Raw genomic sequence first — 22,899 nt, 5'->3', positions numbered from 1 at the left:
AGTTCCTGCTACAAAAAAAGCCCTGGGTAAGATATTTAGTGCCTTTCTAAGCCAAGTTACATACACTATACCCCATTTACTTCAGTACACGTAGAGAGGTGTAACTCTGTTTAGGATTGCACAGCTAGTATCATTTAGGGAAAGCAGCGGAAAACAACCTGGAGTGCATTCACAGTACACTAAGCAATGTGTTTTGCAACTGGATTTTTACTGTATAAGAATAGCAAAAATCGACTTGCAAAACACACTATTTAAGTGTAGTGTGAATGCACCCTTGGAAATGCAAGCAGTGGAAAGACTATATAACATTATGACAGCCCCACCCTCTCCCCTCCTTCAGAGGCAATATTTCCCCTCCATTTTTATTTCCCTTTCATTTCCCTGAGTTGTTGGTTTTCTTCTTCCTTAATAATTCTGACTGTCCCTCCCTGTATCACGATAGTATTTAGCTGTTTGCTCAGTCCAGGAACCTGAGAGAAGAAATGGGAGCCCCCTTTAACTCAGATGACTTAAATGACATTCAAGAAGTTTTATATGTTCCAAATTAACAAAATATTTTATTCAACATAGAGCCCGAAGGTCAGGTGAAATTAGGGGTAAACATTAAAAATGCATCAACAACCCTGATTCTGGAGAACGCTTTTGCAGTGACGTTCTCTTTCCCCTTTATGTGCATAGCATCATCAATACAAGCCAGAGTGAAACTTTAATTATGTTACGAGTTTGCCATCCAGCCTTTTAAATGCGGCAGGACTCTTCCCTAAGGCCAATTGCTAACACTGTGAAATCCAGGGCTTTTTTGAAAAAGCCAAGCAGGAACTCATTTCCATATTAGGCCACACCCCTGATGTCACCATTGTTTCATACAGGGCTTTTTGTCAAATAAGCCGTACAGGAACTCATTTGCATATAAGACCACACCCCCTGACACCAATCCAGTCAGACCTGTGTTCCTGTATTCCTGCTAAAAAAAAAAAAAAGAGCCCTGGTGAAATCTCAGAATGACTCTCTGGTCACCAGTGCAGTTTTTGGATGGGCCTTAGGATACATGGCCACCTGCCAATATTGTTTTGGGACTAAATTAACTGGTGAGACCCAAGGACATTCTGATGGTGCAATCAGACCAAGCCTCGACATTTTTTTAAACCTTCCTTTTGATACTAATGACCTTTGGTCAGTTACTCTAAGGTGGGAGAGCAAAAAGGCCTGGTATCCCTAGTATTGACCTTGTGCTGGGAAATTGGAAGAAAAAAGATGGTCTGATCCCCCACTAAGACAGCCTTAATGCACCATTGTTAGAGATCTTTTGGGGCCTATTTCTGGTTTTATTTCTACTTTGGGTTTCCTACCAGTTTCAGACCTACTTCTGGTTGGGGAGGGTGACATTGATTTATGGGGGAAATTCTACAGTGTATAGCCACATTTACCATAGAGTTTTGCCCAAAAACCTGTGTGACTCCCAACCAGATATAGGCCTAGGTTTGCAATTCCCAGTTGGGGGCAAGGGATCCCTGGTTTGGAGGCCCTCCCGCCTCTTCAGGGTTCTGAAAGTGCAGGGGTGGAGGGAAATGTCTCCTGAGCATTTCACTACAATATGGAGACCAATTCCCATTGACTATAATGGAGAATCGACCTGTGAGTATCTGGGGCTCTGGGGGCTGTTTTTTTGTGGTAGAGACACCAACTTTGCAGCAAAGCATCTGGTGCCTCTCTTCAAACACCCCCAAGTTTCAAAAAGATTGGACCAGGGAATCCATTTCTATGACCCTGAAAATAAGGTGCCCCTGTCTTTCATTATTACCAAATGGAGGGAAGGCATTTAAAAGATGTGCAGTCCCTCTAAATGGGATGGCCAGAGCTCCCTTTGGAGTTCAGTCATGCTTGTCACATCCTTGCTCCTGGCTCCACTCCCAAAGTCCCCAGATATTTCTTGAGTTGGATCTTTCAACCCTATGTAAACATCAAACCAAAAATAGACCCCAAAATGCCCAACATCACTTCTGGTTAGGGCTACCAATCCCCAGGTCCGGGTGGGGGTTCTCCCGCCTGGGAGGTTCCCAACTCGCCAGCACAATGTGGAACCTCCTCCAACATCGCTGGTGCGATGACATCACTTGGAAAAAATGGTGCTGCCCATGAGGGGCCGCTCTAGGCATTTCCAAGAAGACTCTATGGTTTTCCCAGATGCTTAAATTATTTGGGAGGTAAAAACTCTATGGTGCATAGGTACCATAGAGTTTTAACCTCCCAAATGGCTAGAGCGTCTGGGAAAACCATAGAGTTTCCCTGGAAATGCCTAGAGCAGCCCTGCATGGGCACCACCACTTTGATGATGTCACTTCCGGGTGACATCAACTCATCGCACGCGCGCGCCATGCATGAGAGAGAGCTGAGGACTTGGCAACCCTACTTCTGGCCTCCTGGAAGGATAATGTGAGACTCCTGCTGGCCAGGTAAGTCAACCTACCAACCCTATTTAAAACACTTAAAAGTCTTTCCCATTCTGTTTTCAGCTTGTGTTTTCTTTGAGGTTTCAACATGCGGACTTGGTCTTTTGACTTAAAGACGCTTTTCCTCTGGCTCTGGCATTGTACCAGGTCTTCCGTTTCTGCTGGGCTCTTTGTATGTTGTCTGCTACAGCCTCTCTCAGTTCTTGCAGGTGCTCCTGTAGCTTCTGAAGACAGGTGACTACATCGTTGCTTTTGATGTTCTATCAACTCATCCACCCTTCTTTAAAGATGCCCATAGGCCCTCTTGCCTGACATCCAAAGCGCATCTTGAAAGGACTCCTGTGGCACTTCTTGATAACAAAACAGGAGATGTTGACGTTGCCGATCCCAGTTGTTAGGCTATTTCACGGTATAAGTCTTCAGCATATGGTTCAAGGTGCCTTTCATTTAGGTAATTTTCCTGTGCATGATAAGCTGTGGTTGTGGTGTTTGATTCCATAAACCTGTAATAGTTCCTTCATTACTTGGGACATTATTTGTTTCAGTTCTTCAAGCGTCTGTACTTTACTTCCCTCGACACATTTGTTTAAGACTCTGTCCAAATGTCAATGTAGCTGTACCTACATTTAGCCCTGCTTTGTTCAGCCATCAGCTCAAATCTAAAGGTGTGTCATTCTACAAGTGCATTTTCCCATTTAACATTGTAAAACCTAATAGCAATATGCATTAAAACAGATTATATTGTGTGTGTGAACACACCTTAAGTCTGATGCTCTTCTTAAAAAGCAAATAATTTGAGGTTTCTTCATCCCTTCGCCTAGTCCTCCACAGTTCTGTGGGCATAAATAAATCTTTCTGACCTAATCTAGTACAGGAGATGTGCCTGCATATATGTGCAGGAATGTGCCAGCATTTGAATCTTCCATTACCCCAAATTATCATCCAGTATATTTTGGGAACTCGTTCTATTGTTTTTCAACATGTACAATGGCAAATTATCAATTCATTAAATTTACTTCTATAACAATTGTCAATGCTTGGGAAATCCAATTCATTGCAACATCTACCTTTGTGGCTGGAAAACTTCCCTTTTGGACAAGGAGCACAATCATAGCAGCAAAATTTCTCCCCTTCCTTCTTTTTCTTGTGATAACCAGAGCGGCAGTAGTCATTGCACACAGAAACAGGCACCACCTGTGCTAGTATATAAGTTGTTGAGACAGGAGAAATTATTCATTGTTCAAAAAATATACCCTGGGAAATTATACATTTAAAGTGCAAGAAAGCAGAGCATTATCTTAGCAACAATCCACTTGTAGTTTCTGATTATGGCAGAATATTTTTTGTTGTCTCTCCCTTGGTTGTAGAAAGCTTTGATTACAGAGAAAAGCGTTTGATTGTTCAACTCATTGCCTCATTAAAACAAATAGGAATAACCAACTACTGGGGCCAATTGTGACACTTGAAGTACTTTTCTATGGCTGCCGGGAAGTAGTTGGCCACTTTGTGAGACAAGATAGACCACTGGTCTGAACGGCAGGGTTCTTATGTTTTTATGACTCACAATTTTACCACATTTCAAGAAAGGTAAGGAAATTCTACATCAACAGTAATTTTGTCAAAATGCTATGAAAAATAGAGATATCCAGGCAGTGAACCTGTGATGATTTGTCGGGGGAGGGGCACCACATTTTCCTCTCTACTTCATTTTCTTCTTTCTGATAGTATTGACCCTTCAAGCATATTCTTGCCATATCCTCACCTTTCCCTATTTATATCTAGCCTTTCTCCACAATGGAGACCCAAAGCAGCTAAAATCACACAACTCTGAGAGGAAGGTATGGCTGAGAGACAGAGTGATGGTCCAACATCACCCAACCAGCTTCCTTGGTAAACAGAAGATAGGAATCAGAGCTTCCCAGATTCTAATCTGACACACTAACCACTATTTGTCTCCTTTCAAATGGTAACAAGGAAGCAAACTTGGGTGAGTCATGCAATTCCCCCAGTGTTTTCTGTTAGGCCTGAGCCTGATATGTTTTCTTTGAAGACTAAAAGAGCACTGAAAGGACTCTTTCCACTTCCTCCTGCCTTTTCATAAGAGAAAACCAAAGCTGGGGCAAGCTGACCATACTGCTGTAGTTGCCATCAAGCCATAAGTATAAACATTTGTTTCTTAAAGCTACAGGTACTTCATTTTCCAGAAGATCGGATCTTTTTTCTGGGTTTGTAGACAGATTTGTCTCCTGTGCTCATGGCTCAAGTCTCTGGATTTAAGTATCCACATATGCAACCATGTTGAGGATAAGACCGATTTCACAATCATCTTACCCGCTATCACATTCCTCTTCTCTGCACACTATCCTTCGAATTTACCACTATCCACTCCACAGCTGCAGCAAACATTGTGGTTTTCGCATGGCAAACAGAAACTGTTTTTTAGCTGTTTCTGTTTGCTGGGGGAAAACTGCGATGTTTGCTGCAGCTCTGGGGCTGATAGTGGGAAATCTGAAGGACGCTGCGTGGAGAAGAAGAACGCAAGAGGGTAAGCCGAGTGCGAAATCGGTCTAAGATACATTGATGACACTTTAATGGTTACATCTCTTACTAGTTCTTGAATGTAGTATGTGACTCACCCTATTCTGGATATTAGTACTTTTATGAAAAGGCTTTGAATTCTGGACTGGACGGGAAGGGGGTGACAAACATATATTACAGTGAGCTATTACTCTATTCACTGTATACAAAGGTTCTCCTGAACCATTAGTGGAACGGTGCAAGAGTACAATGTATAAAATTGCATAACAAGTTCAAGGCAATAAAGTTATTCAGTTCTGTCACATGACCGGTATAGTTTGCAATCCACACCTGGTTAAAATGACTGTGCCATATGATCATATTTTCATGAATGATGAATCCTTTTCCTTCATAAGCATCTACTTCCAGCCTTCCAACTTTCATTTGAAGGAAGGACTTGTTTGGAAACATCACCAGATTCATGATGTCAAATCCAGTTCCCATTTCCTTATTCTTATTAAAAGACATGGTTTCTCCAGCTGAATTATTAAAGGAAAGATCTTGAAGAAAAGAGTGGAGCTAGTTGAAAGAGATGGGAGGAGAGAGAGAAACGGATGCTCAAAATGATAGTCTAATTCAATGATGGAAAGATTGCACAGTTGGAAAAAAAATCACTGCTGCATGTCCAGATTGTACATTTCTTCACTGATACAGCTGATGCACTCTCCTACCCCCTGATTTAGCCTGACAGACAGATCTTATGCCTCAAAATGTAGTGCACTCAGATTATTTTAATTCCAATATTAGGTTGTTATCTGAACTTGGGATGGGCACAGACTGATCTATGGCCTAAATTCAACATGGACTGGGGGCTAGTCCATGGTCCATTTGCCTGGTAGGTGAATTTGCTGTTTTCACGGACCACAACTTTGATTTGTTACAAAGTGCAGGTCATTACCTATAAAACCTTACATGGCTGTGGACCTGTCTACCGTAGGGACCGTCTCTCCCCTCATATTCCCCAGAGAGTCCTCAGATCTGGAACACAAAATCTATTATCGATCCCCAGGCCAAGGGAGGCAAGACTAAAAATGACTAGGGAGAGAGCCTTCTCGATCGCTGCCACCTCTTGGTGGAACCAGCTACTGGAGGAGGTTAGAGCCTTGTGGGACCATGCCCAGTTCTGCAAGGCTTGCAAGACAATGTTATGGCAGCTAGCCTTTGACTGATAATAAAAGAGATCTGCAGAATTGCTTTAATACACTAAGAGGTGAACAAAAAATATAATGCAGACAATAAATAATAACACAAAAATGGGTTAAAGTATTTAAGTGTAAGCGATGGTGTACATTACAAGCAGAGCAAAGGAAATGACCGTAAAGTATTAGTTATGACTCTATTCCCTTTATACAAAGGGTCTCCTGAACCATTAGTGGAACAGTGCAACAGTTCAATGTATAAAATTACATAACATGTTCAAGGCAATAAAGTTATTTTATTCTGCAGAATTACCTCCCATGGCTGGCTGCCTGGAAATGAATGCTTTTTGTCACCTACAGTTGCTCTGTGCTTAGACCTAGATGAGTACATGGCATGTAGAGCCAGTGCCACAGCATAGACAGCATTATAGATACTGTAACTGTGGCCCAACATACGCATTTCAAAAATATTCCCAGGAAGTCTCTCCAGTCTCTCCTCCCCAGTACATTTTTCACTGTTCATTATAAGCTCCTCAGCGTTTGGAAGGGTACAGTGAAATGATTGCTCCCAAAACAGCCTGAGAAAATCATTGCCTTGTGTCCAAAAAGGGTTGATGTTCTGAAGATATTCTTTGAATCCAAGAAGCTCATTGGTGCACACTGTGAAGGAGAGAGCACCTTGAAACTGATAGAAACTCAAAGTGTTCAAAGTGCTGGCTTGTATGAAATCAACTTGGGCTGTCAGAATCCACACTTTTCTATATAGTGGGTTTTCTTCATATCCAGGATCTCCTAAAAACATCACAGTGTTCATTGTTATCATGGTCAGAGCTTCTCCATAGATAATACAAGTATTTGCTTTGCTGTGCATCAAAGGCCGATATACTTTTAAGATTAAGTCATCTATGTCACTCCATGAATCATATCTGGATTGGTTTGGGATTTTTTCTGTGAACTCCAAACAAATTCTGTTCTGGAAAAACAATATCTCCAGGGCCTGCAAGAAATGTTCTCCACTGTGATCATCTACAGCAAAGAGGCCAACCCATGTCCATCCAAAATAGAGAAGCAATTGAATGATCCCCATATACTGAGACTTTTCATCTGGGCCCATGCGGAAAAAGGAAGGGAAGTCTCTCTCCTCAAATGCAAATGAGCCATAGATGAGCTAAAAGAAAACAGACAGATGTTTTAAAAATTAATTTATTTTATTCTGCAGAATTACCTCCCAAGGCTGGCTGCCTGGAAATGAATGATGAAAACGATAAACAGAAAGAAAAAGTAATGTCTGTTGTACAAATAAGAAAAGATAAAGACCCTGAAGGGGGAAGCCAGAAGACAATTAGACAGGATTGTGAGGTCAGCACCTCTCCTTCTAAGTGACATTCTTGGTCTGTCTCCAGATAGCTACTCTTAGGACAATATCCCTTTTCTTCTTGAAAGTGCCAGACCTGGTCTTACTCTCTCTCTAAGCTAGAGATGTCGTTAGGAACCTACCTTTGTCTCTCCTTTTTCCTAGCCAGTATGTTAATTCATAAATAAACTTTTGTCTACTATTTAACCATATTGTGGACCATTGCTGCATTAATAACTTTGCCAACACCATAGATACATCCTACCTGTGCAATCTTGTAAATTCCTAAGATATCTGAAACATGTAGGAGACAGCACGACCAAATTCATCAATAATTGCAAGCATATTTCTCTGGGAATCACATTAATAATTAAGCAAAAATCTATTTGATTTAGGGCAATATCCCCTTTCTTCTTGAAGGTGTCAGACTCAGCATTACTCTCTCGCTAAGACAGTGATGTAGTTAGGAACCTACCTGTCTCTCCTTTTTCCTATCCAGTATGTTAATTCATAAATAAATTTTGCCTACTATTTAATTATGTTGTGGATCATTTCTGCGTTAATAACCATCATAGATACATCCTACCTGTGGAATCTTGTAAATTCCTAAGATATCTGCCACATGGAAGGAAACAGCAGGACCAAATCCACCAATAATTGCAACCATATTTCTCTGGGAATCACATTCATAGTTAAGCAAAAATCTCTGTGATTTGAAGAGCAGGTCCAAGGTGGTCCGGTAAGTCATCCTTGAATCATAATAGCTGTCAGAGATATGGAATCCGAGGGTGACATTTGGCAGGATCTGGGTGTTCTCATTGATGTTATTTACAGCAAAAGCCAAGGCCAGGGCATGTTGGTAGAATTTAGTCACCATTCTAAGAGAGAGAGAGAGAGAGATATTCTCTATTCTAAGGGAATTCTACAACAGCCTTCCTCTTAAAGCCAGCTAACATTAATATTGCAGTTATAACACATTATAGAATCAAGCTTTCTCTTTTCCACACCCTATTTTTATGCATTTTCTTGTATCTAATAGCAAAGTGTATATCTCGTATGGGTCAAAAAAGCTGAACAACCCCCTAAAATCTTGTGCATAACCGTCACTCATTATGGGGGGAATGCTTCTCCCGCTTTGGAGAAGCATTTGAAAGTTTAAAAGGGAGGTATTTTAGTCCCCTCCCACATATGGAATCCGAGGGTGACATTGGGAAGGATCTGGGTGTTCTCATTGATGTTATTTACAGCAAAAGCCAAGGCCAGGGCATGTTGGTAGAATTTAGTCACCATTCTAAGAGAGAGAGAGAGAGAGAGAGAGAGAGAGAGAGATTCTCTATTTTAAGGGAATTCTACAACAGCCTTCCTCTTAAAGCCAGCTAACATTAATATTGCAGTTATAACACAATATAGAATCAAGCTTTCTCTTTTCCACACCCTATTTTTATGCATTTTCTTGTATCTAATTGCAAAGTGTATATCTCGTATGGGTAAAAAAAGCTGAACAACCCCCTAAAATCTTGTGCATAACCGTCACTCATTATGGGGGGAATGCTTCTCCCGCTTTGGAGAAGCATTTGAAAGTTTAAAAGGGAGGTATTTTAGTCCCCTCCCACAAAGTAAACTGGCATCTGTTCAGGGTCAGACATTATGGATATTACAAAAAGAAGTTCCGGTTCTTGTTCCTGTCTCTCATCTCCCAACGATAGCTTGTAAGATCTCTGTTGACATGCTCATGGCAGTCCAGCTTCACACACACACATTGTCTTTATTTCAAACAACAGCCTGTATGATTTTTTTAATATCAACCTTGCTTGTTTTCCCTAGATTCCCCCCATCCCATATCAACATACTTTGCACTCTCTTATATGTTGGAATGTTGAAAATTTGTTTCCCAATTTTTTCCTGTTTTTGCCATGTTTTAGCATAGGAAGCATGTAACAGAGTATCAGCTTAGTTCAAATAAAACATGTTTCCCCATTTTCCCAAGAGAGATGACAAATTTCACATGGACTGTGAACAGAATAGAGAATACTGATAAAGTGATCAGAAGAGAAGTAGAGGAGATGAGATTTATCCCCCATGCTTCACTGGGAGACTCTGAGCAGCTTAAATTCTTCTTCTCTTCCTCTCCCCACAACTGACACTCGGGAGGGGGGTGTGAGAGAGCTCATTCAATGACTGTTATTGAGAAGAACTGGGACTGACCCCAGATTGATCGATTATGTAGAGGATTGGGGAATCAAACCTGGTTCTCCCAAATTAGATTCTGTGCTCTGAACCACAACATCAAACTGGCATGGCAAGCTTCGATGGACCATGCCTATTGGTCCTATCTTTAAGTACAGCTGCTGTTTGTGCATTTCATCAGACCAAAGTAACAGAATGTGGGAGTCTGGGTGATTCTTACTCTGGAAAGTCATATGACTTCATCACAGGATGTTCCGTGAAAAAAAGAATATGAAGAGTGTAAATGATCTGAGAAGTAATCCCACCAATGTGGAGGTCACCTGGCTGATACCACTCATGTGGCACAGGGATAGGGTCATTTTCGATACACCTCATGCCATTTACTCTGCATTCCATGAGAAGCAACAGCAGTTGGAAACACACTAGCTTCTCCATTCTTTACAACTTCTGTCTAGATGCAAAATTTGAGATGATGAACTGACAATGTCCTGTCCAGTCCCTTTTCCAACTTCTCACAGACACAGGGACATTTCATAGCTACTTTCAATTTTGTTTACAGTTTTCTGTTGCCTTCCGAAAAGCCACTGGAGCTTTGTTCAGTGGAACCAATTACAGCAATGTAGGTAATTACAGGGGGAGAGAATTATCCCTTTGAAGTTTGGACCAAAAGTTACAATTTGGGCTCCATTCTTTTCTTTTAATCTAACTTTTAGTCTTCTCATTCCTGGTGGGACAATAAACAGAATTGTTGATCCAGTTCTCCATTGTGGAACAGCAGTCCCAGGCTGTTTTAAAGTTACCAATCTCCAGATTTTTTGGAGGGTGTGGGTGGGTGGAGTCTTTCTGAAGTTACTAGTGATATCTTGACCAAAGATAATTTCCCCTAAACAAATAGAAGCATCAGAGGACATGATTGATGACTTTGTATCTCCACTGAGCTCCCTCTCCTTCCTGAATTCCACTCTCTTCAGGCACCCCCCGCCATATTTATTTCTATTTTTAAGCCGGATGCCATCCCAAGCCCTTGTAAAACAATTTTGTTCAAGTTATGTAATGAAGCCATCCATTGCACTGGTGAAGCCATTCAATGTATTGGGAATGTGATGTAGTACTTTAAAAAAATGAAAAAGAAAAAGACACCTTTTAGCATGTTCTGCGCTTGTTTAGCACAGAACATAAGAACATAAGAGAAGCCATGTTGGATCAGGCCAATGGCCCATCCAGTCCAACACTCTGTGTCACACAGTGGCAAAATTTTTTATACATACACGCACACTGTGGCTAATAGCCACTGATGGACCTCTGCTCCATATTTTTATCTAAACCCCTCTTGAAGGTGGCTATACTTGTGGCCGCCACCACCTCCTGTGGCAGTGAATTCCACATGTTAATCACCCTTTGGGTGAAGAAGTACTTCCTTTTATCCGTTTTAACCTGTCTGCTCAGCAATTTCATCAAATGCCCACGAGTTCTTGAATTGTGAGAATACAGCTTTATTTATTTATTTATTTATTTATTTCATTTATATCCCGCCCTCCCCCACCACGGCAGGCTCAGGGCGGCTAACAACATTCTACAATCATACAATAACAAGTAAAACCTTAAAATTACAATATAGAGCAATAAAACATTAAAATATTAACTTAAAACCAATCCAGTAATACAGTTGTGATGCGGTATAGATCTTTAGACCGCATTGGCGGACCCTTGGTTACCGTTTTTCCTAGCAGTCCGAGTATGCTAATTTAAAAAGGGTGGTCTTGCAGGCCCTGCGGAACTGTTCAAGGTTCCGCAGGGCCCGCACCTCCTCTGGGAGTCGGTTCCACAGCTCACACCATCTTCCTTGAAATCAAGATTAGTATCCAAATCCTGTTCTTGGATATGTATATAAAACCATAAATGGGGTTCCTGCTATCTGTGTTGCACTTAGCAACAATGCCATGGTACCACCTTTTTCTTGGGGTCAGTGACTTGTACTGATATGGGGTGCCCAAGAAAGCAAAGGCGGAGGAACATGGCATCTCAAAATGCTTCTGAGCACCACTAAAGAACTGCATATCTGTCATGAACTGAATACAAAGAATGTGAATTTAAAAATATTTAAACATTTCAACAATGCATGTTGCGGAATGTGATGCACATACATTCATTACCAAACCATTGAAAAAAAACATAAAACAGAGATCAGTATTATTGGAAGATGAGTGAACCTCATGTGAAAGGAATCGGGTTCTGTACCCTGTTTTGAAATGTTTTCTCAATAACAATCATGGAATTGGAAGGGATCTCCAAGGTCAACGAGTCCTACTGCCTGAACAATGCACAAAATTACCAAATACTTCCCCTCACACCCCTATGAGCCCTGCTCCTATGCCCTGAAGATGGCAAAAAACCCTCCAGGATCCCACACCAAATTTGCCTGGAGAAAACTGCTTCCCGACAACGAAGGCGGGGCACAACACAGTTTTTCTTTTCACCTTACTCTCTGTTATTGTCCATTTGTTTGCTGTTATCTCTCTTCTTCTTTCATTAATTTTTGGATTCATCTTATAAAATGTGAGACACACTTGCCGACATACAGTCATTCACATGGGCATAGAATCGCATATGTGACTTATCTGGTGTTACAATGTCAAAAAAGAATGATGTAAGTGAAATCTGCAATGATCCTGTGTCTGTTGAAAACATCCAGTGTTATACTCTTCTTCTTAAAAGTAGTCTGATTGAACAGAGGCCTCACACTGAGAATGCAAATATGGAGGAGTGTATTGCCCCTCCAGTCGGAAGAACGAGACAACACACTAATATGGAATAAAAACAGGGCAACTTTATTGAACCAAACAGCCTGGGGCAACCTAACAACTAACCGGACAGGCCAAGGGAAAACCCCAGACCCTTCCCTGTCCGGATGGGGCAAGCCACCCAGCCCCCAGCAGCAGCCGGTTTGAACTGGCTGCTGCCAGGCCGGCAGAGGCCGGCTGTCCCCTCAAATGGCCATGCCGCCCGCCCAGGAGCGGCCTGCCAGATGAGGTAACCCTGTAGCGGAAAAGACAGCAGAGAGCCATGCAGTCCAGCTGTCGTCTGCCCCCCCCTACTTCCCTTAAACCGGAAAAACCGTGGGTGCCCACTGAATAATAAGACCTGAATTAAAGTCCTGCCACCACAATGCCAAGCCTCAGCTTAGGCACTTGGGCCCACCGACTGGCCTAAAGCCAGTCGAAGCCCCAGCTGAAGGTCAAGTAAGAAAGCTCTGTTGCCTGCTACGGACAGGTGGACTCCGTCCTGCCAATACAGGTCCGCCCTGTCCGACCTTATCGCCGGGTGTGGCAAATACACGCCAAGGCCTCCACGAAGCGCCTTCCCAATCGCCCTGTTGGCCTTACGAAGAGCTCTCTCGACCCCAGCGAGGTTCCAAGCTGCTCTCCACACCCGATGAGGAAGGATGGCGGACCAAAGAATTAGCACCTCGGGCCACCTGCTCCGTATCACCCTGAGGTCTGCGATCGCTTGGAGTGACAGGGCCCTCCCCTGCACCATGCCAAGGTCGTTCGCTCCAAGGTGAATCACAAGAATGTGAGGCGGAGGACCGTTCCTCCCCTGGAACAGAAGGGGCAGTAGGCCGTCCCAACGCAGGCCCCGATGACCCTACCACTCAACGACCGCCCACTTGCTGAGGCCGAGTTGCGAACCAATGGGTGAACGCCGGGCTTGGTGGGCGGCCCAAAAAATCATGCTGTGGCCAGCGATCAGTATCCTCTGTCTCTCGCCCGGCACCACAGCACCTGAAAATTAAAACACAATGTAACCAACAGAAGAATTCACAAACTAACGCCGGCCACTAGGAATTGGGCGAACATAACTCTCGTATGCCGCTGACTTCCACCGACCAACCCGTTGAATGGCAGGTCCCAGGTACCCCATGGCAGCGGCGGTAGAAGCCGCACCGATACAAAAGGAATGGGTCCCAAACTGAAAACCACCGAGGCCGAGCTTCGCCAAGGCCCGGCTGGTTATGGACCAAAACTGATATTTGGTCAACGGCGACCCATCCTCGTGCCGAAATAAAGGACCCCCATCATCGCCCCGAACAGCGATATATTCTTTCAGAGCCACCACCGGACAAATTTCTGGGTCCTGACACGAACCCAAGGTGATGCACGTACCTCGCTGCCGCTGGTCAGTCTTGGACTTGCGTATCATTATGACTACGCGGTCCTCTTGAACTTTTAAGTCACCAGACTGCAGGGCCCGACCAGAACAATCCTTTCGTGAGCTGACAACAAGCTCACTGACCCTGAGCGCCCCAAAAAAGGCAGTCAACGCAGCTGCCTGAAATAATATAACTTCAAAACCTGAAAAACAGACTGAAGACCACACAGCCTTAAAACCCTTCGGGACAGAAGGGGAAAAGGGTTGAAGGGCGTCGGGCTGTGGCCCCTGCTCACAGGACCAACCCTCCAACGTTTTGTGCAGTCTGAAGTCATCAGACTCGTCAGATAAACCCCTTATTTTGCAAGTAAACACAACGGCTGCTAACTTGGCCCTAATAGTCTTAACTACCAGCCCCTTACCTCTAAGGAATACACAAAACTGCATAAGGTGGGGCACTGGTATAGGCCAATGATTGGCTAACCCTACCTGCTCCCTAAAAGCCTGGAACTGCTCAACAGAGCGATCGTAGGCCTTATGGGTAGAGGGGGCCAAAGCTAACATCATTGCCCGGTTGGCCTCGACTCGCCAAGCCGCCACATCTCTGGAGGCATCTGAGCTGGCAGGAGGTTGGCCTCTGGTGCTAGCAGTCGAAATCGCTCCATCTGCCGACGGGACAGAGCATCCGCGACTCCGTTGCACACACCGGGCACGTGCTTCGCAAGGAATAGAATATTTAAATGTAAGCAATGTAACACAAATCCCCGAACCAGGCACATAACAGGAACCGATTTGGATGACAAGGTATTAATAACATGAACGACTGCCAAATTGTCGCACCAAAAGTGTATGACGTGGTTGGCTAAATCCTTGCCCCATAACCGAACTGCAACAACTATAGGAAAAAACTCCGAAAAGGTCAGATTGCGGCAAAGGTCGCTAGCCCGCCACTCGGCAGGCCAAGCCTCGGCGCACCAGTGCCCCCGGAAATAAACACAGAAGCCAATAGACCCGGCAGCATCTGATGCGATTTGGAGCTCCGCCTCGATCCGCATCTCATTACGCCAAAAAGACACCCCGTTAAAGTTGGACAAAAATTGGTCCCAGACCTCCAGGTCCTGCCTTATTCCTTGGGTAATCCTAACTCTGTGATGAGGCATCCGCAACCCTGCCATAGCGTCGCAAAGACGCCGTAAAAATGCTCTCCCAGGGGCAACAACCTTACAGGCGAAATTGAGGTGTCCTACAATTTGCAGGAGCTCCAACAAGGACAACTTCTGCTTAACTTTTGCAGCTGCCAACAACTGCCTTAGCCTAACAACTTTTTCAGCGGGCAACCTGGAAGCCTGCTGAACCAAGTCCAGCTCAATGCCCAAAAAAGTCAGAATTGAAGCTGGACCCTCTGTTTTTTCATGCGTGAGCGGGACGCCCAACTCCTCAGCCAGATGCAAAAAGGAGCGCAGGAGCCGGGCACATTGCCCCGACCCCCGCCGGCCCGTGAACAAAAAATCGTCCAAATAATGCACTGTCTTGGCAGAGCCGGCCCGTTCGCGCAGAGCCCATTCCAGGAAGGTGCTAAATTGCTCAAAAGCAGAACAAGAGATAGCACAACCCATAGGTAGGGCCCGATCCATGTAAAACCTCCCCTCGAACATGAAGCCAAGGAGCTCGAAATCTTGAGGGTGCACCGGCAACAGGCGAAACGCAGACTTGATGTCGCATTTCGCCATTTCAGCCCCCACCCCGCCACTCCGAACGACCCTGACAGCCTGGTCGAAGGAGGTGTACCGGACCGTACAAAGGGAGTCTGGAATGGCATCGTTCACAGACCCACCTTTTGGATAGGAAAGGTGGTGAATCAGGCGAAACTTGCCTGGGGCTTTCTTGGGCACTACCCCGAGGGGAGATACCCTCAGATTAGGGACTGGAAGTGAGTCAAAAGGCCCTAAGACCCGGCCCTCCCTACACTCCTTCCCGATCTTTTCTCTAACCACCTGTTCCATACCCTTAACTGATTGTAAATTCTTGGCCATACAGGGGCCTCTAGGCCCCTGAAATGGAATACGAAAACCAAAAAGAAAACCCTCTAACAAGTAAACCCTACACCGTACTCTGGGATAAGAGGCCAAAAGCCTCCTAAGAACCTTCACCTTGATGGGGCTGGGACCCTTTGTTAGCACCTTGGGCGTTCCCACCCCCACCTGGCCGCTTACCCCCGGCTCGGGGTTTAGACTTGCTTCACGACGACAGTGCATGCGAACCTCTGCATAATGGGCATTCGTGCTTGTATTTGCACGATTTTCGGTTGCACACGCCCTGTGATGTGTACTCCCAACAGAGAAGCCGGGGTTGAACCGACTGCCCCGCGGATACGCGGGGACTGGACACGCTCGCATGCTTATTTACCAGGTGGCCACTGTCAGACCTATCCCCCAAATTGGGTTTGGCAGGGGACATGAGCTGCAGCCATAGCTACTGGTGTATCTGGTCCCAGGGGATGGCGGGGTTCAAAGCCGCCCTCATTTGGAACTCCTTATCGTACTGCAGCCATGCTGCACCCGAGAAGTCCGTGTAGGCTTTGTAAATAATGTCACAATACTGCAATAGCGGTGCAGCCCGTAAAGGCTGTGCACGCGCTATAACCCCGGCATAAATTAGGAACCCCAGTAACCAGTTGGCCCAATTCCTTTCTACCTTGCGCTGTTTAATCGTTTCCTTGTCCTTCTCGTCCAAATCGTCTTTGTCCTTCTTTTCGAGTTCCCGATAAAGAAGGCCAAAGATATCGACATACTCGCCCCGGAGAATTTTCTCCCTGGTGGCTACCGTCAGGTGATCATCTAACGGCATGGCTGTATCACCAAAAGGGCAACAATGAAAGGGAACTGACCCTAGAGTACCAGCTGGCAAACTCCAGCCCCCCCACTGAGAAACCGGCCAACCAGCGGACAACTGATTGCCCCATTGGTGCCCTCAAGGCAGGGACCCACCAGAGGACTGCTGACCCAGAGCCCCCTGAGATGTAGAAGTAGTGGCAGCAGCAGCTAACCCACAGGTTACTCCCCACGGCAGAATTTTCCCCTGCCCGAAAGAGCCCAAGCCACCAGACACTCCCGAAGAGCCTAAGGCACCTACGGTTACCCCTGAACCGAACCCGGGTGAGTGAACTACCGGTGCGGCCGGATACATGAGACTCCACCTGCCCCAAGGCCAGGCACCCAGGTTGCCGGGCCGATCATGCTTACCATCAGGATCCTCGACGCCAACCGGTAGCACAATTGGTGTAGTACCGCCGGCGCCACCCGGGAGAGCAGGCCACTCCTCCGCATTACCTTCCGCCTCAGAATCCGATGTGTTGTCAGGTCGATCCCAATTGGACATGCCAGAAGGACCAGGCAAGGCCGCCATGTCCTGCAGAGAAGAAAGGCGAGCCAGGACCTCCTGTTCGAAGGCCCTGGTAGAGGTTCGTGCCGCCTTGTGCCCCCGTGCAGGACCCGTCGACCCGGGAACCAACCCATGATGGCGCTCAAGAGCGTCAAGCCTGTCTACTATGGCCTGCCTGGTGCGAGCCTCCTCCTCCTCACTCGGGGGCCCCCCCGGAGCAAGCCGTCTTTGAGCCGGTCGCAAGGGCTGCTTGCCCTTGGACCTGCCCTGACCCTTCTTCGGTGCCATGGCCAGCTCCAAGAACAACTAACCACCCCCTGTGTACTTTCGCCCCAAATGAGACCAGCAGGGCTCAGTGGAAAAAGGGGGGGGAATGCAAACAAGATAGCAAAGCTCGACAAGGCACTGAACCTTGAGGCTAAACCTCCAGTAAACGATGAGGGGAAAAGCCCACACAAGGGCTGAAGGACCGCTCGCTCACCCATCAGCCCTGCCCTAAAACGCTGCTGCTGCGGCCTGAGGCAACACGGCCGGACCTCCGGAGGGCCTGCCGCCCAGGCATGAGGTGACCAGGGGAAACAACCCCGCCCAACAACGCCGTACCATCCTCCCGCGCCTCTGTTGGTGTAATGAATCTATCTGCACCCAGTCTGACAGCTATGTTTTGACAGCTGGTGATCTAGCAGGCATGCTAGGTCACAATGACCTTATCAGCAGGCCGGTTTGAGCCGGCAGAAGCCAAGAGAAGAAACCTGCTGAGTCAGCATGACAGTGCACAGCCTTGATTGGCTAGTAAAACTTAAGAAGACTGTGTGTGGACCACACAGGTCTCTCTTTGAGAGTTGGTGTGTAGGCGGAGCATTTTGTCTGTTGGAGTAAGGTATTGGACTGCACTAGTGAGCACTTATTGTATATACCTGTAAATACACTATTTTGGCACTAGTTGCAGGTGTCTGGCTGATTTCTTTCCTGGAGCCCTGTGTTGGGCAGGTCACCACGCTCCCACTGCTAACTCCCGCACTGACAGGGTTATGGGCCCAGCACGCTTCCGCTGCGCGGAGGAGCACCGTGAGAGTTGAGCTGACCGAGAGTTTGGAAAGAGCCGGAGGCGAGGAACGCCGGTTGAAAGACAAAGCAGCACCAGCTATCTCGTTTTGAGAGCCAGAGGGACGACGGCAGCCAGCTGTGTGGAGGAGTCGGCATCATGGCTCAGCAGCAGCTTGCAGTGCCCGTTGAGAAGCTCAGCTCAGCCAACTACGCGGTGTGGAGCCTGAGAATGGAACACTACCTCAAGCGTGAAGGGCAATGGCTGTTTGTGAGTAATCCCCCTGCAGCGTTATCTCCTGCCGAGACTGTGTTAGCCGATAAGGCACTGGCAAACATCGTGCTGGCTACAGGAGATGACCAGCTAGTATATGTGCGAGGGAAGGACACTCCCAAGGCTGCCTGGGACGCGCTCAGTGGGGTTCATGTTAGTACCACTGCTGGCTCCCTTATGGCCTTGACTAGGAGAATGTTTCGCACTCTAATGCCAGCTGGAGGGTGTGTGAAAGACCACATCAAGAAGCTAACGGACTGTTTCGTTTAGCTTGAGGCCAGAGGCAAGACTGTAGCTCCAGATGACAGAGTTTACATTTTGCTGTCATCGTTGCCACCTGAGTTTACTCCCCTGATAACTTCCCTGGAGACAGTGGACGTAGCGACCCTGGCAATGGAGTACGTCTGTGCCCACCTGCTTGATTTCCAAGAGAGGATTGCGGCAGTGAGCTGTCCGGGGGTTGAGGAGCGTGCGGCTATCGGCTCGTCCGGGAAGACAGCCAACAGAGAGCCAGCTTTTGCTGCTGGCAGACGGCCAAAGGCTGAGGAAGAGGAGCCGACTGCAATGGCAGTCCAACGCTGCTATGGCTGTGGGTCGTCGCAACACCTGCTTCGAGCTTGCCCAGAGAGGGGGAAGAAGCGGCGTGGATGGAGGCAGCGAGAGTGGTGGACCACCAGCCCGTGTGAGGAAGGAGCCCGGCTGGTCACGTCTGCAGTAGAGAGCACAGGGTCTGCTTGGATTTTAGACTCTGGTGCTACGAGCCATCTCTGCTGCAAGAAGGAACTGTTGAACAATGTTGACATTCCTGAACACAGGCATGTTAGATTAGCTAACGGGACCATTGCCAATGCTACTTGCTCAGGGAATGTGAAGTTTCCTGTGTTAAATTGCACTTTGCAAAATGTGTTATGTGTACCCACACTACAGTCAAACCTGCTAAGTGTTAGCACGCTAATTGACCAGGGATACCAGGTGAGGTTTGAAAGGACCTGCTGTAAAATCCTGGGAGGTGGGGGAAAGGTGCTTGTAACTGGAAAAAGAGAAGGTAAAATATATGTGGTCCAGAATGAATGTGCCCAGGTGGCACAGGTGTCAAATGAGCCTGTGCACAATAAGTGTATACATTTACTGCACCGGAGACTGGGGCACTGTGGGTTTAGAGCGTTGAAAAAAACCCTGGAGTTGGTGCCAAGTCTAAAAGTGAAACCTTGTAAATGTTACTTGGATTGTCAGGTCTGCAAGAAGACCAAAAGCAGGGCATGTGCTGTGTCTAAGGAAAGCAGAAGAGAAAGTAAGCGTGCCCTAGAGCTAGTTCACTTAGACGTGATTGGCCCATTGCCAAAAAGTCTGTCGGGGAGGAGGTACTGCTTAGTGGCCACAGATGACCATACGAGGTACTCTTGGGTCTTTGCCATGGTGCATAAATCTGAAGTGTACAAGGTGTTCACAAAATGGGTCAAAGCAGTTGAGAGGCAATTAGGTGTAAACCTCCAGGCTATTCAGACCGACAGAGGGGGGGAATTCTTGTCAAATGAATTGAAATGTTGGCTGGAGAACAAGGGCATTGCCCACCGTTTAGTGAACCCAGCCACGCCCCAGGAAAATGGGAAAGAAAAAGGGCCAGCAGAGCGCACAGGAGCTGTGTTGCAAACGATAATGTACAGCATGCTTGAGGATGCAAGGTTGCCAATTTGTTATTGGGCAGAAGCCATGTATTGTGCTGTGTTTATACATAATCGTGTTTGGTGTGAACCTGTAAACAACTTGCCCTATAGGTTGCTGTATAACAGGTATCCAGATTTGAAATTTTTGAGAGTCTTTGGGACACAGGCTCGGGTTGGCATCCCCTCCGAGAGCAGCAGGGAGGGGGATGTCCGGGCAGAGAGCCTGACTTTTCTGGGCTACAAGCCAGAGGCCAGGTGTTATCGCTTCTGCGATAAGAGAAAGAAAATAATCCTCAGTCAAACTGCCCAGTTTAACGAGCAGTCCAGCTGGCCTCACTTACACTCTGATAAGAGAGAATTTGTACTCCTGCCAATTACTGATAATGATGCTGGAGTCCTGCCCAGGGTAATTAAGCAGGAACATTCTCCCGGCTGGGAACTGGCAAGCAGAGGCTCAGAGAAACGTGAGCTCCAAGGTGATTCAGAGCCTCAGACGGAGAGTCAGGAGGTGGAGTGTGAAAGTCAGGAGGTGCAACCTCAAATCACAGGGGCAGAACAACCAGCCCAGGAGGTGGGAACAGATCAGCCTGAGGAAGATAAGGCAGGTCCTAGCACAGAGCCACGGGTGTCTGCTAGAACCACAAAAGGCAAACCTCCTGCCAGGTATAAGGTACCCTATGTCACTCTGACAGTTAAACCAGACCCACCAGGGTTTGAAGAAATGCTAAAGGAAAAGGCCAAGAAGTGGAAGGCCTGGGTGGCAGAGTGCGAGGCAAAGAACAGGGAGGCTGAAGCCAAACGCCAGACGGAGCTGGCTGACCAGGACAGTGATGATATTTTCTATCACCCAGACGAGTTCCTGGACTGGTAATGATGAATTTGTAAATATGGAAATGTATGTTACTGTCTGCATGTGAACATGAAGACTATGTACAGTGGTTGGGTGTACTGGGTTCAATAGATTAGGAGGTGTGTTGGTGTAATGAATCTATCTGCACCCAGTCTGACAGCTATGTTTTGACAGCTGGTGATCTAGCAGGCATGCTAGGTCACAATGACCTTATCAGCAGGCCGGTTTGAGCCGGCAGAAGCCAAGAGAAGAAACCTGCTGAGTCAGCATGACAGTGCACAGCCTTGATTGGCTAGTAAAACTATAAGAAGACTGTGTGTGGACCACACAGGTCTCTCTTTGAGAGTTGGTGTGTAGGCAGAGCATTTTGTCTGTTGGAGTAAGGTATTGGACTGCACTAGTGAGCACTTATTGTATATACCTGTAAATACACTATTTTGGCACTAGTTGCAGGTGTCTGGCTGATTTCTTTCCTGGAGCCCTGTGTTGGGCAGGTCACTACGCTCCCACTGCTAACTCCCACACCGACAGCCTCAGCCGAGCCTAATTAAACAGGTCTGGGGGGGGGAGCCGAAGAAGGCCGACAAAGGCCACGCCAGCCGCGACGTCCCCGAGCCCGGCCTACAGCACAGGCCAGAGGTACGGGGAGGGGGAGGAGGGAGCACACGATACTCCCTGCTGCAAAGGGAACCGCCGCAGCCGCTGACAGCGCCGACGAAGCGGAGGCTCGGGAAACAAAGAGCCCCGCTGAAGAAGGAGCCTCGCCTCGTCGAGGCCTGACCCAGCTTGTCGCAGTGGAAACGGAGCTGCATGAAGACCAATGCTCCTTCCAAAACGGCCAGGCAAGTGCGTGTTGCCGGGCGTGGCCGGGCTTATAAAGCCCTCAGACCACGCCCAGCACGTCCCCGGATGGAAAGGGCCGTTGCCTCACTCCATCCAGGGAGGAAAACTCAGCCCCCGCCCTAAAGCCACCAAAAGTCGGCGCGGGCGGGAAGGGGCCGGATAGTCTCAGGTTTTATTTTAAAAAAGGGACATGGTCATATGGAACGATTTCAAAATCTTGTGTTAAGGAGGATGTGAATGTTGTCTGAGCCCAACAAAACCTTTCAGCTTCTCATCAGGACTGCAGGCTCACTTCATCAATGGTATCTTGTGACCCTAGGAGAGGCAGAAGTACTGGGACTGCCTTTCCTCCACCACTAAGAAAGCCATCTCTGCAGTCTTAAATTTCAGAGAACTGGAGTGGTGCTCTATGTTCCCCTCAACTCTGGACATTTTTGAGAGGAATGTTCTTTCTATATTACTATACTGAGATTCAGTTTTGATGTCTGGAAAGATCCATGACTTGATGGTGGAAAGTGCTGTCAAGTTGCATATGCAAGTTGGAAATAGTATTTCCGGGACACAGGGGCCCCTGAGGATGGATGTGAGAGGAAAACCAGAATCGGTGAAAATTTATGTATCATCTTGATCCCCCTCACAAAATAGAGTCAATCTCTTTTTAAAGATCATATCATTTTATTATATATTGGACATATCTGAATATGTGGGATAGAAGGAAGTTATTAGGGAGCCAAAATAAATCCTAGAGTAGGCTCAGTGTTCTTGTTCTGATAAACACACACACAGTAACATACATATATATAGATCCTTAATTTTTAAGCATGAGATGATCCTTTGTATTGAGTTCAGGCCTCAGCATTATTACATAGCACTTGGGGGAAAAGATACAAGCCAATAAGCCAGCACTGGAGGCCAAGATGGAGAAGATCTCCACAGCCACCGTGTGCTTCCCTTTGGTGCTCAGATAAGTTGGGACAAAACACAACC

Source organism: Heteronotia binoei, chromosome 15 (assembly GCF_032191835.1).
Source record: "Heteronotia binoei isolate CCM8104 ecotype False Entrance Well chromosome 15, APGP_CSIRO_Hbin_v1, whole genome shotgun sequence".
In the NCBI taxonomy this organism is placed as follows: Eukaryota; Metazoa; Chordata; class Lepidosauria; order Squamata; family Gekkonidae; genus Heteronotia; species Heteronotia binoei.
The sequence above is the reverse complement of the archived record's forward strand: the minus strand, read 5'-3'. Positions refer to the sequence as shown.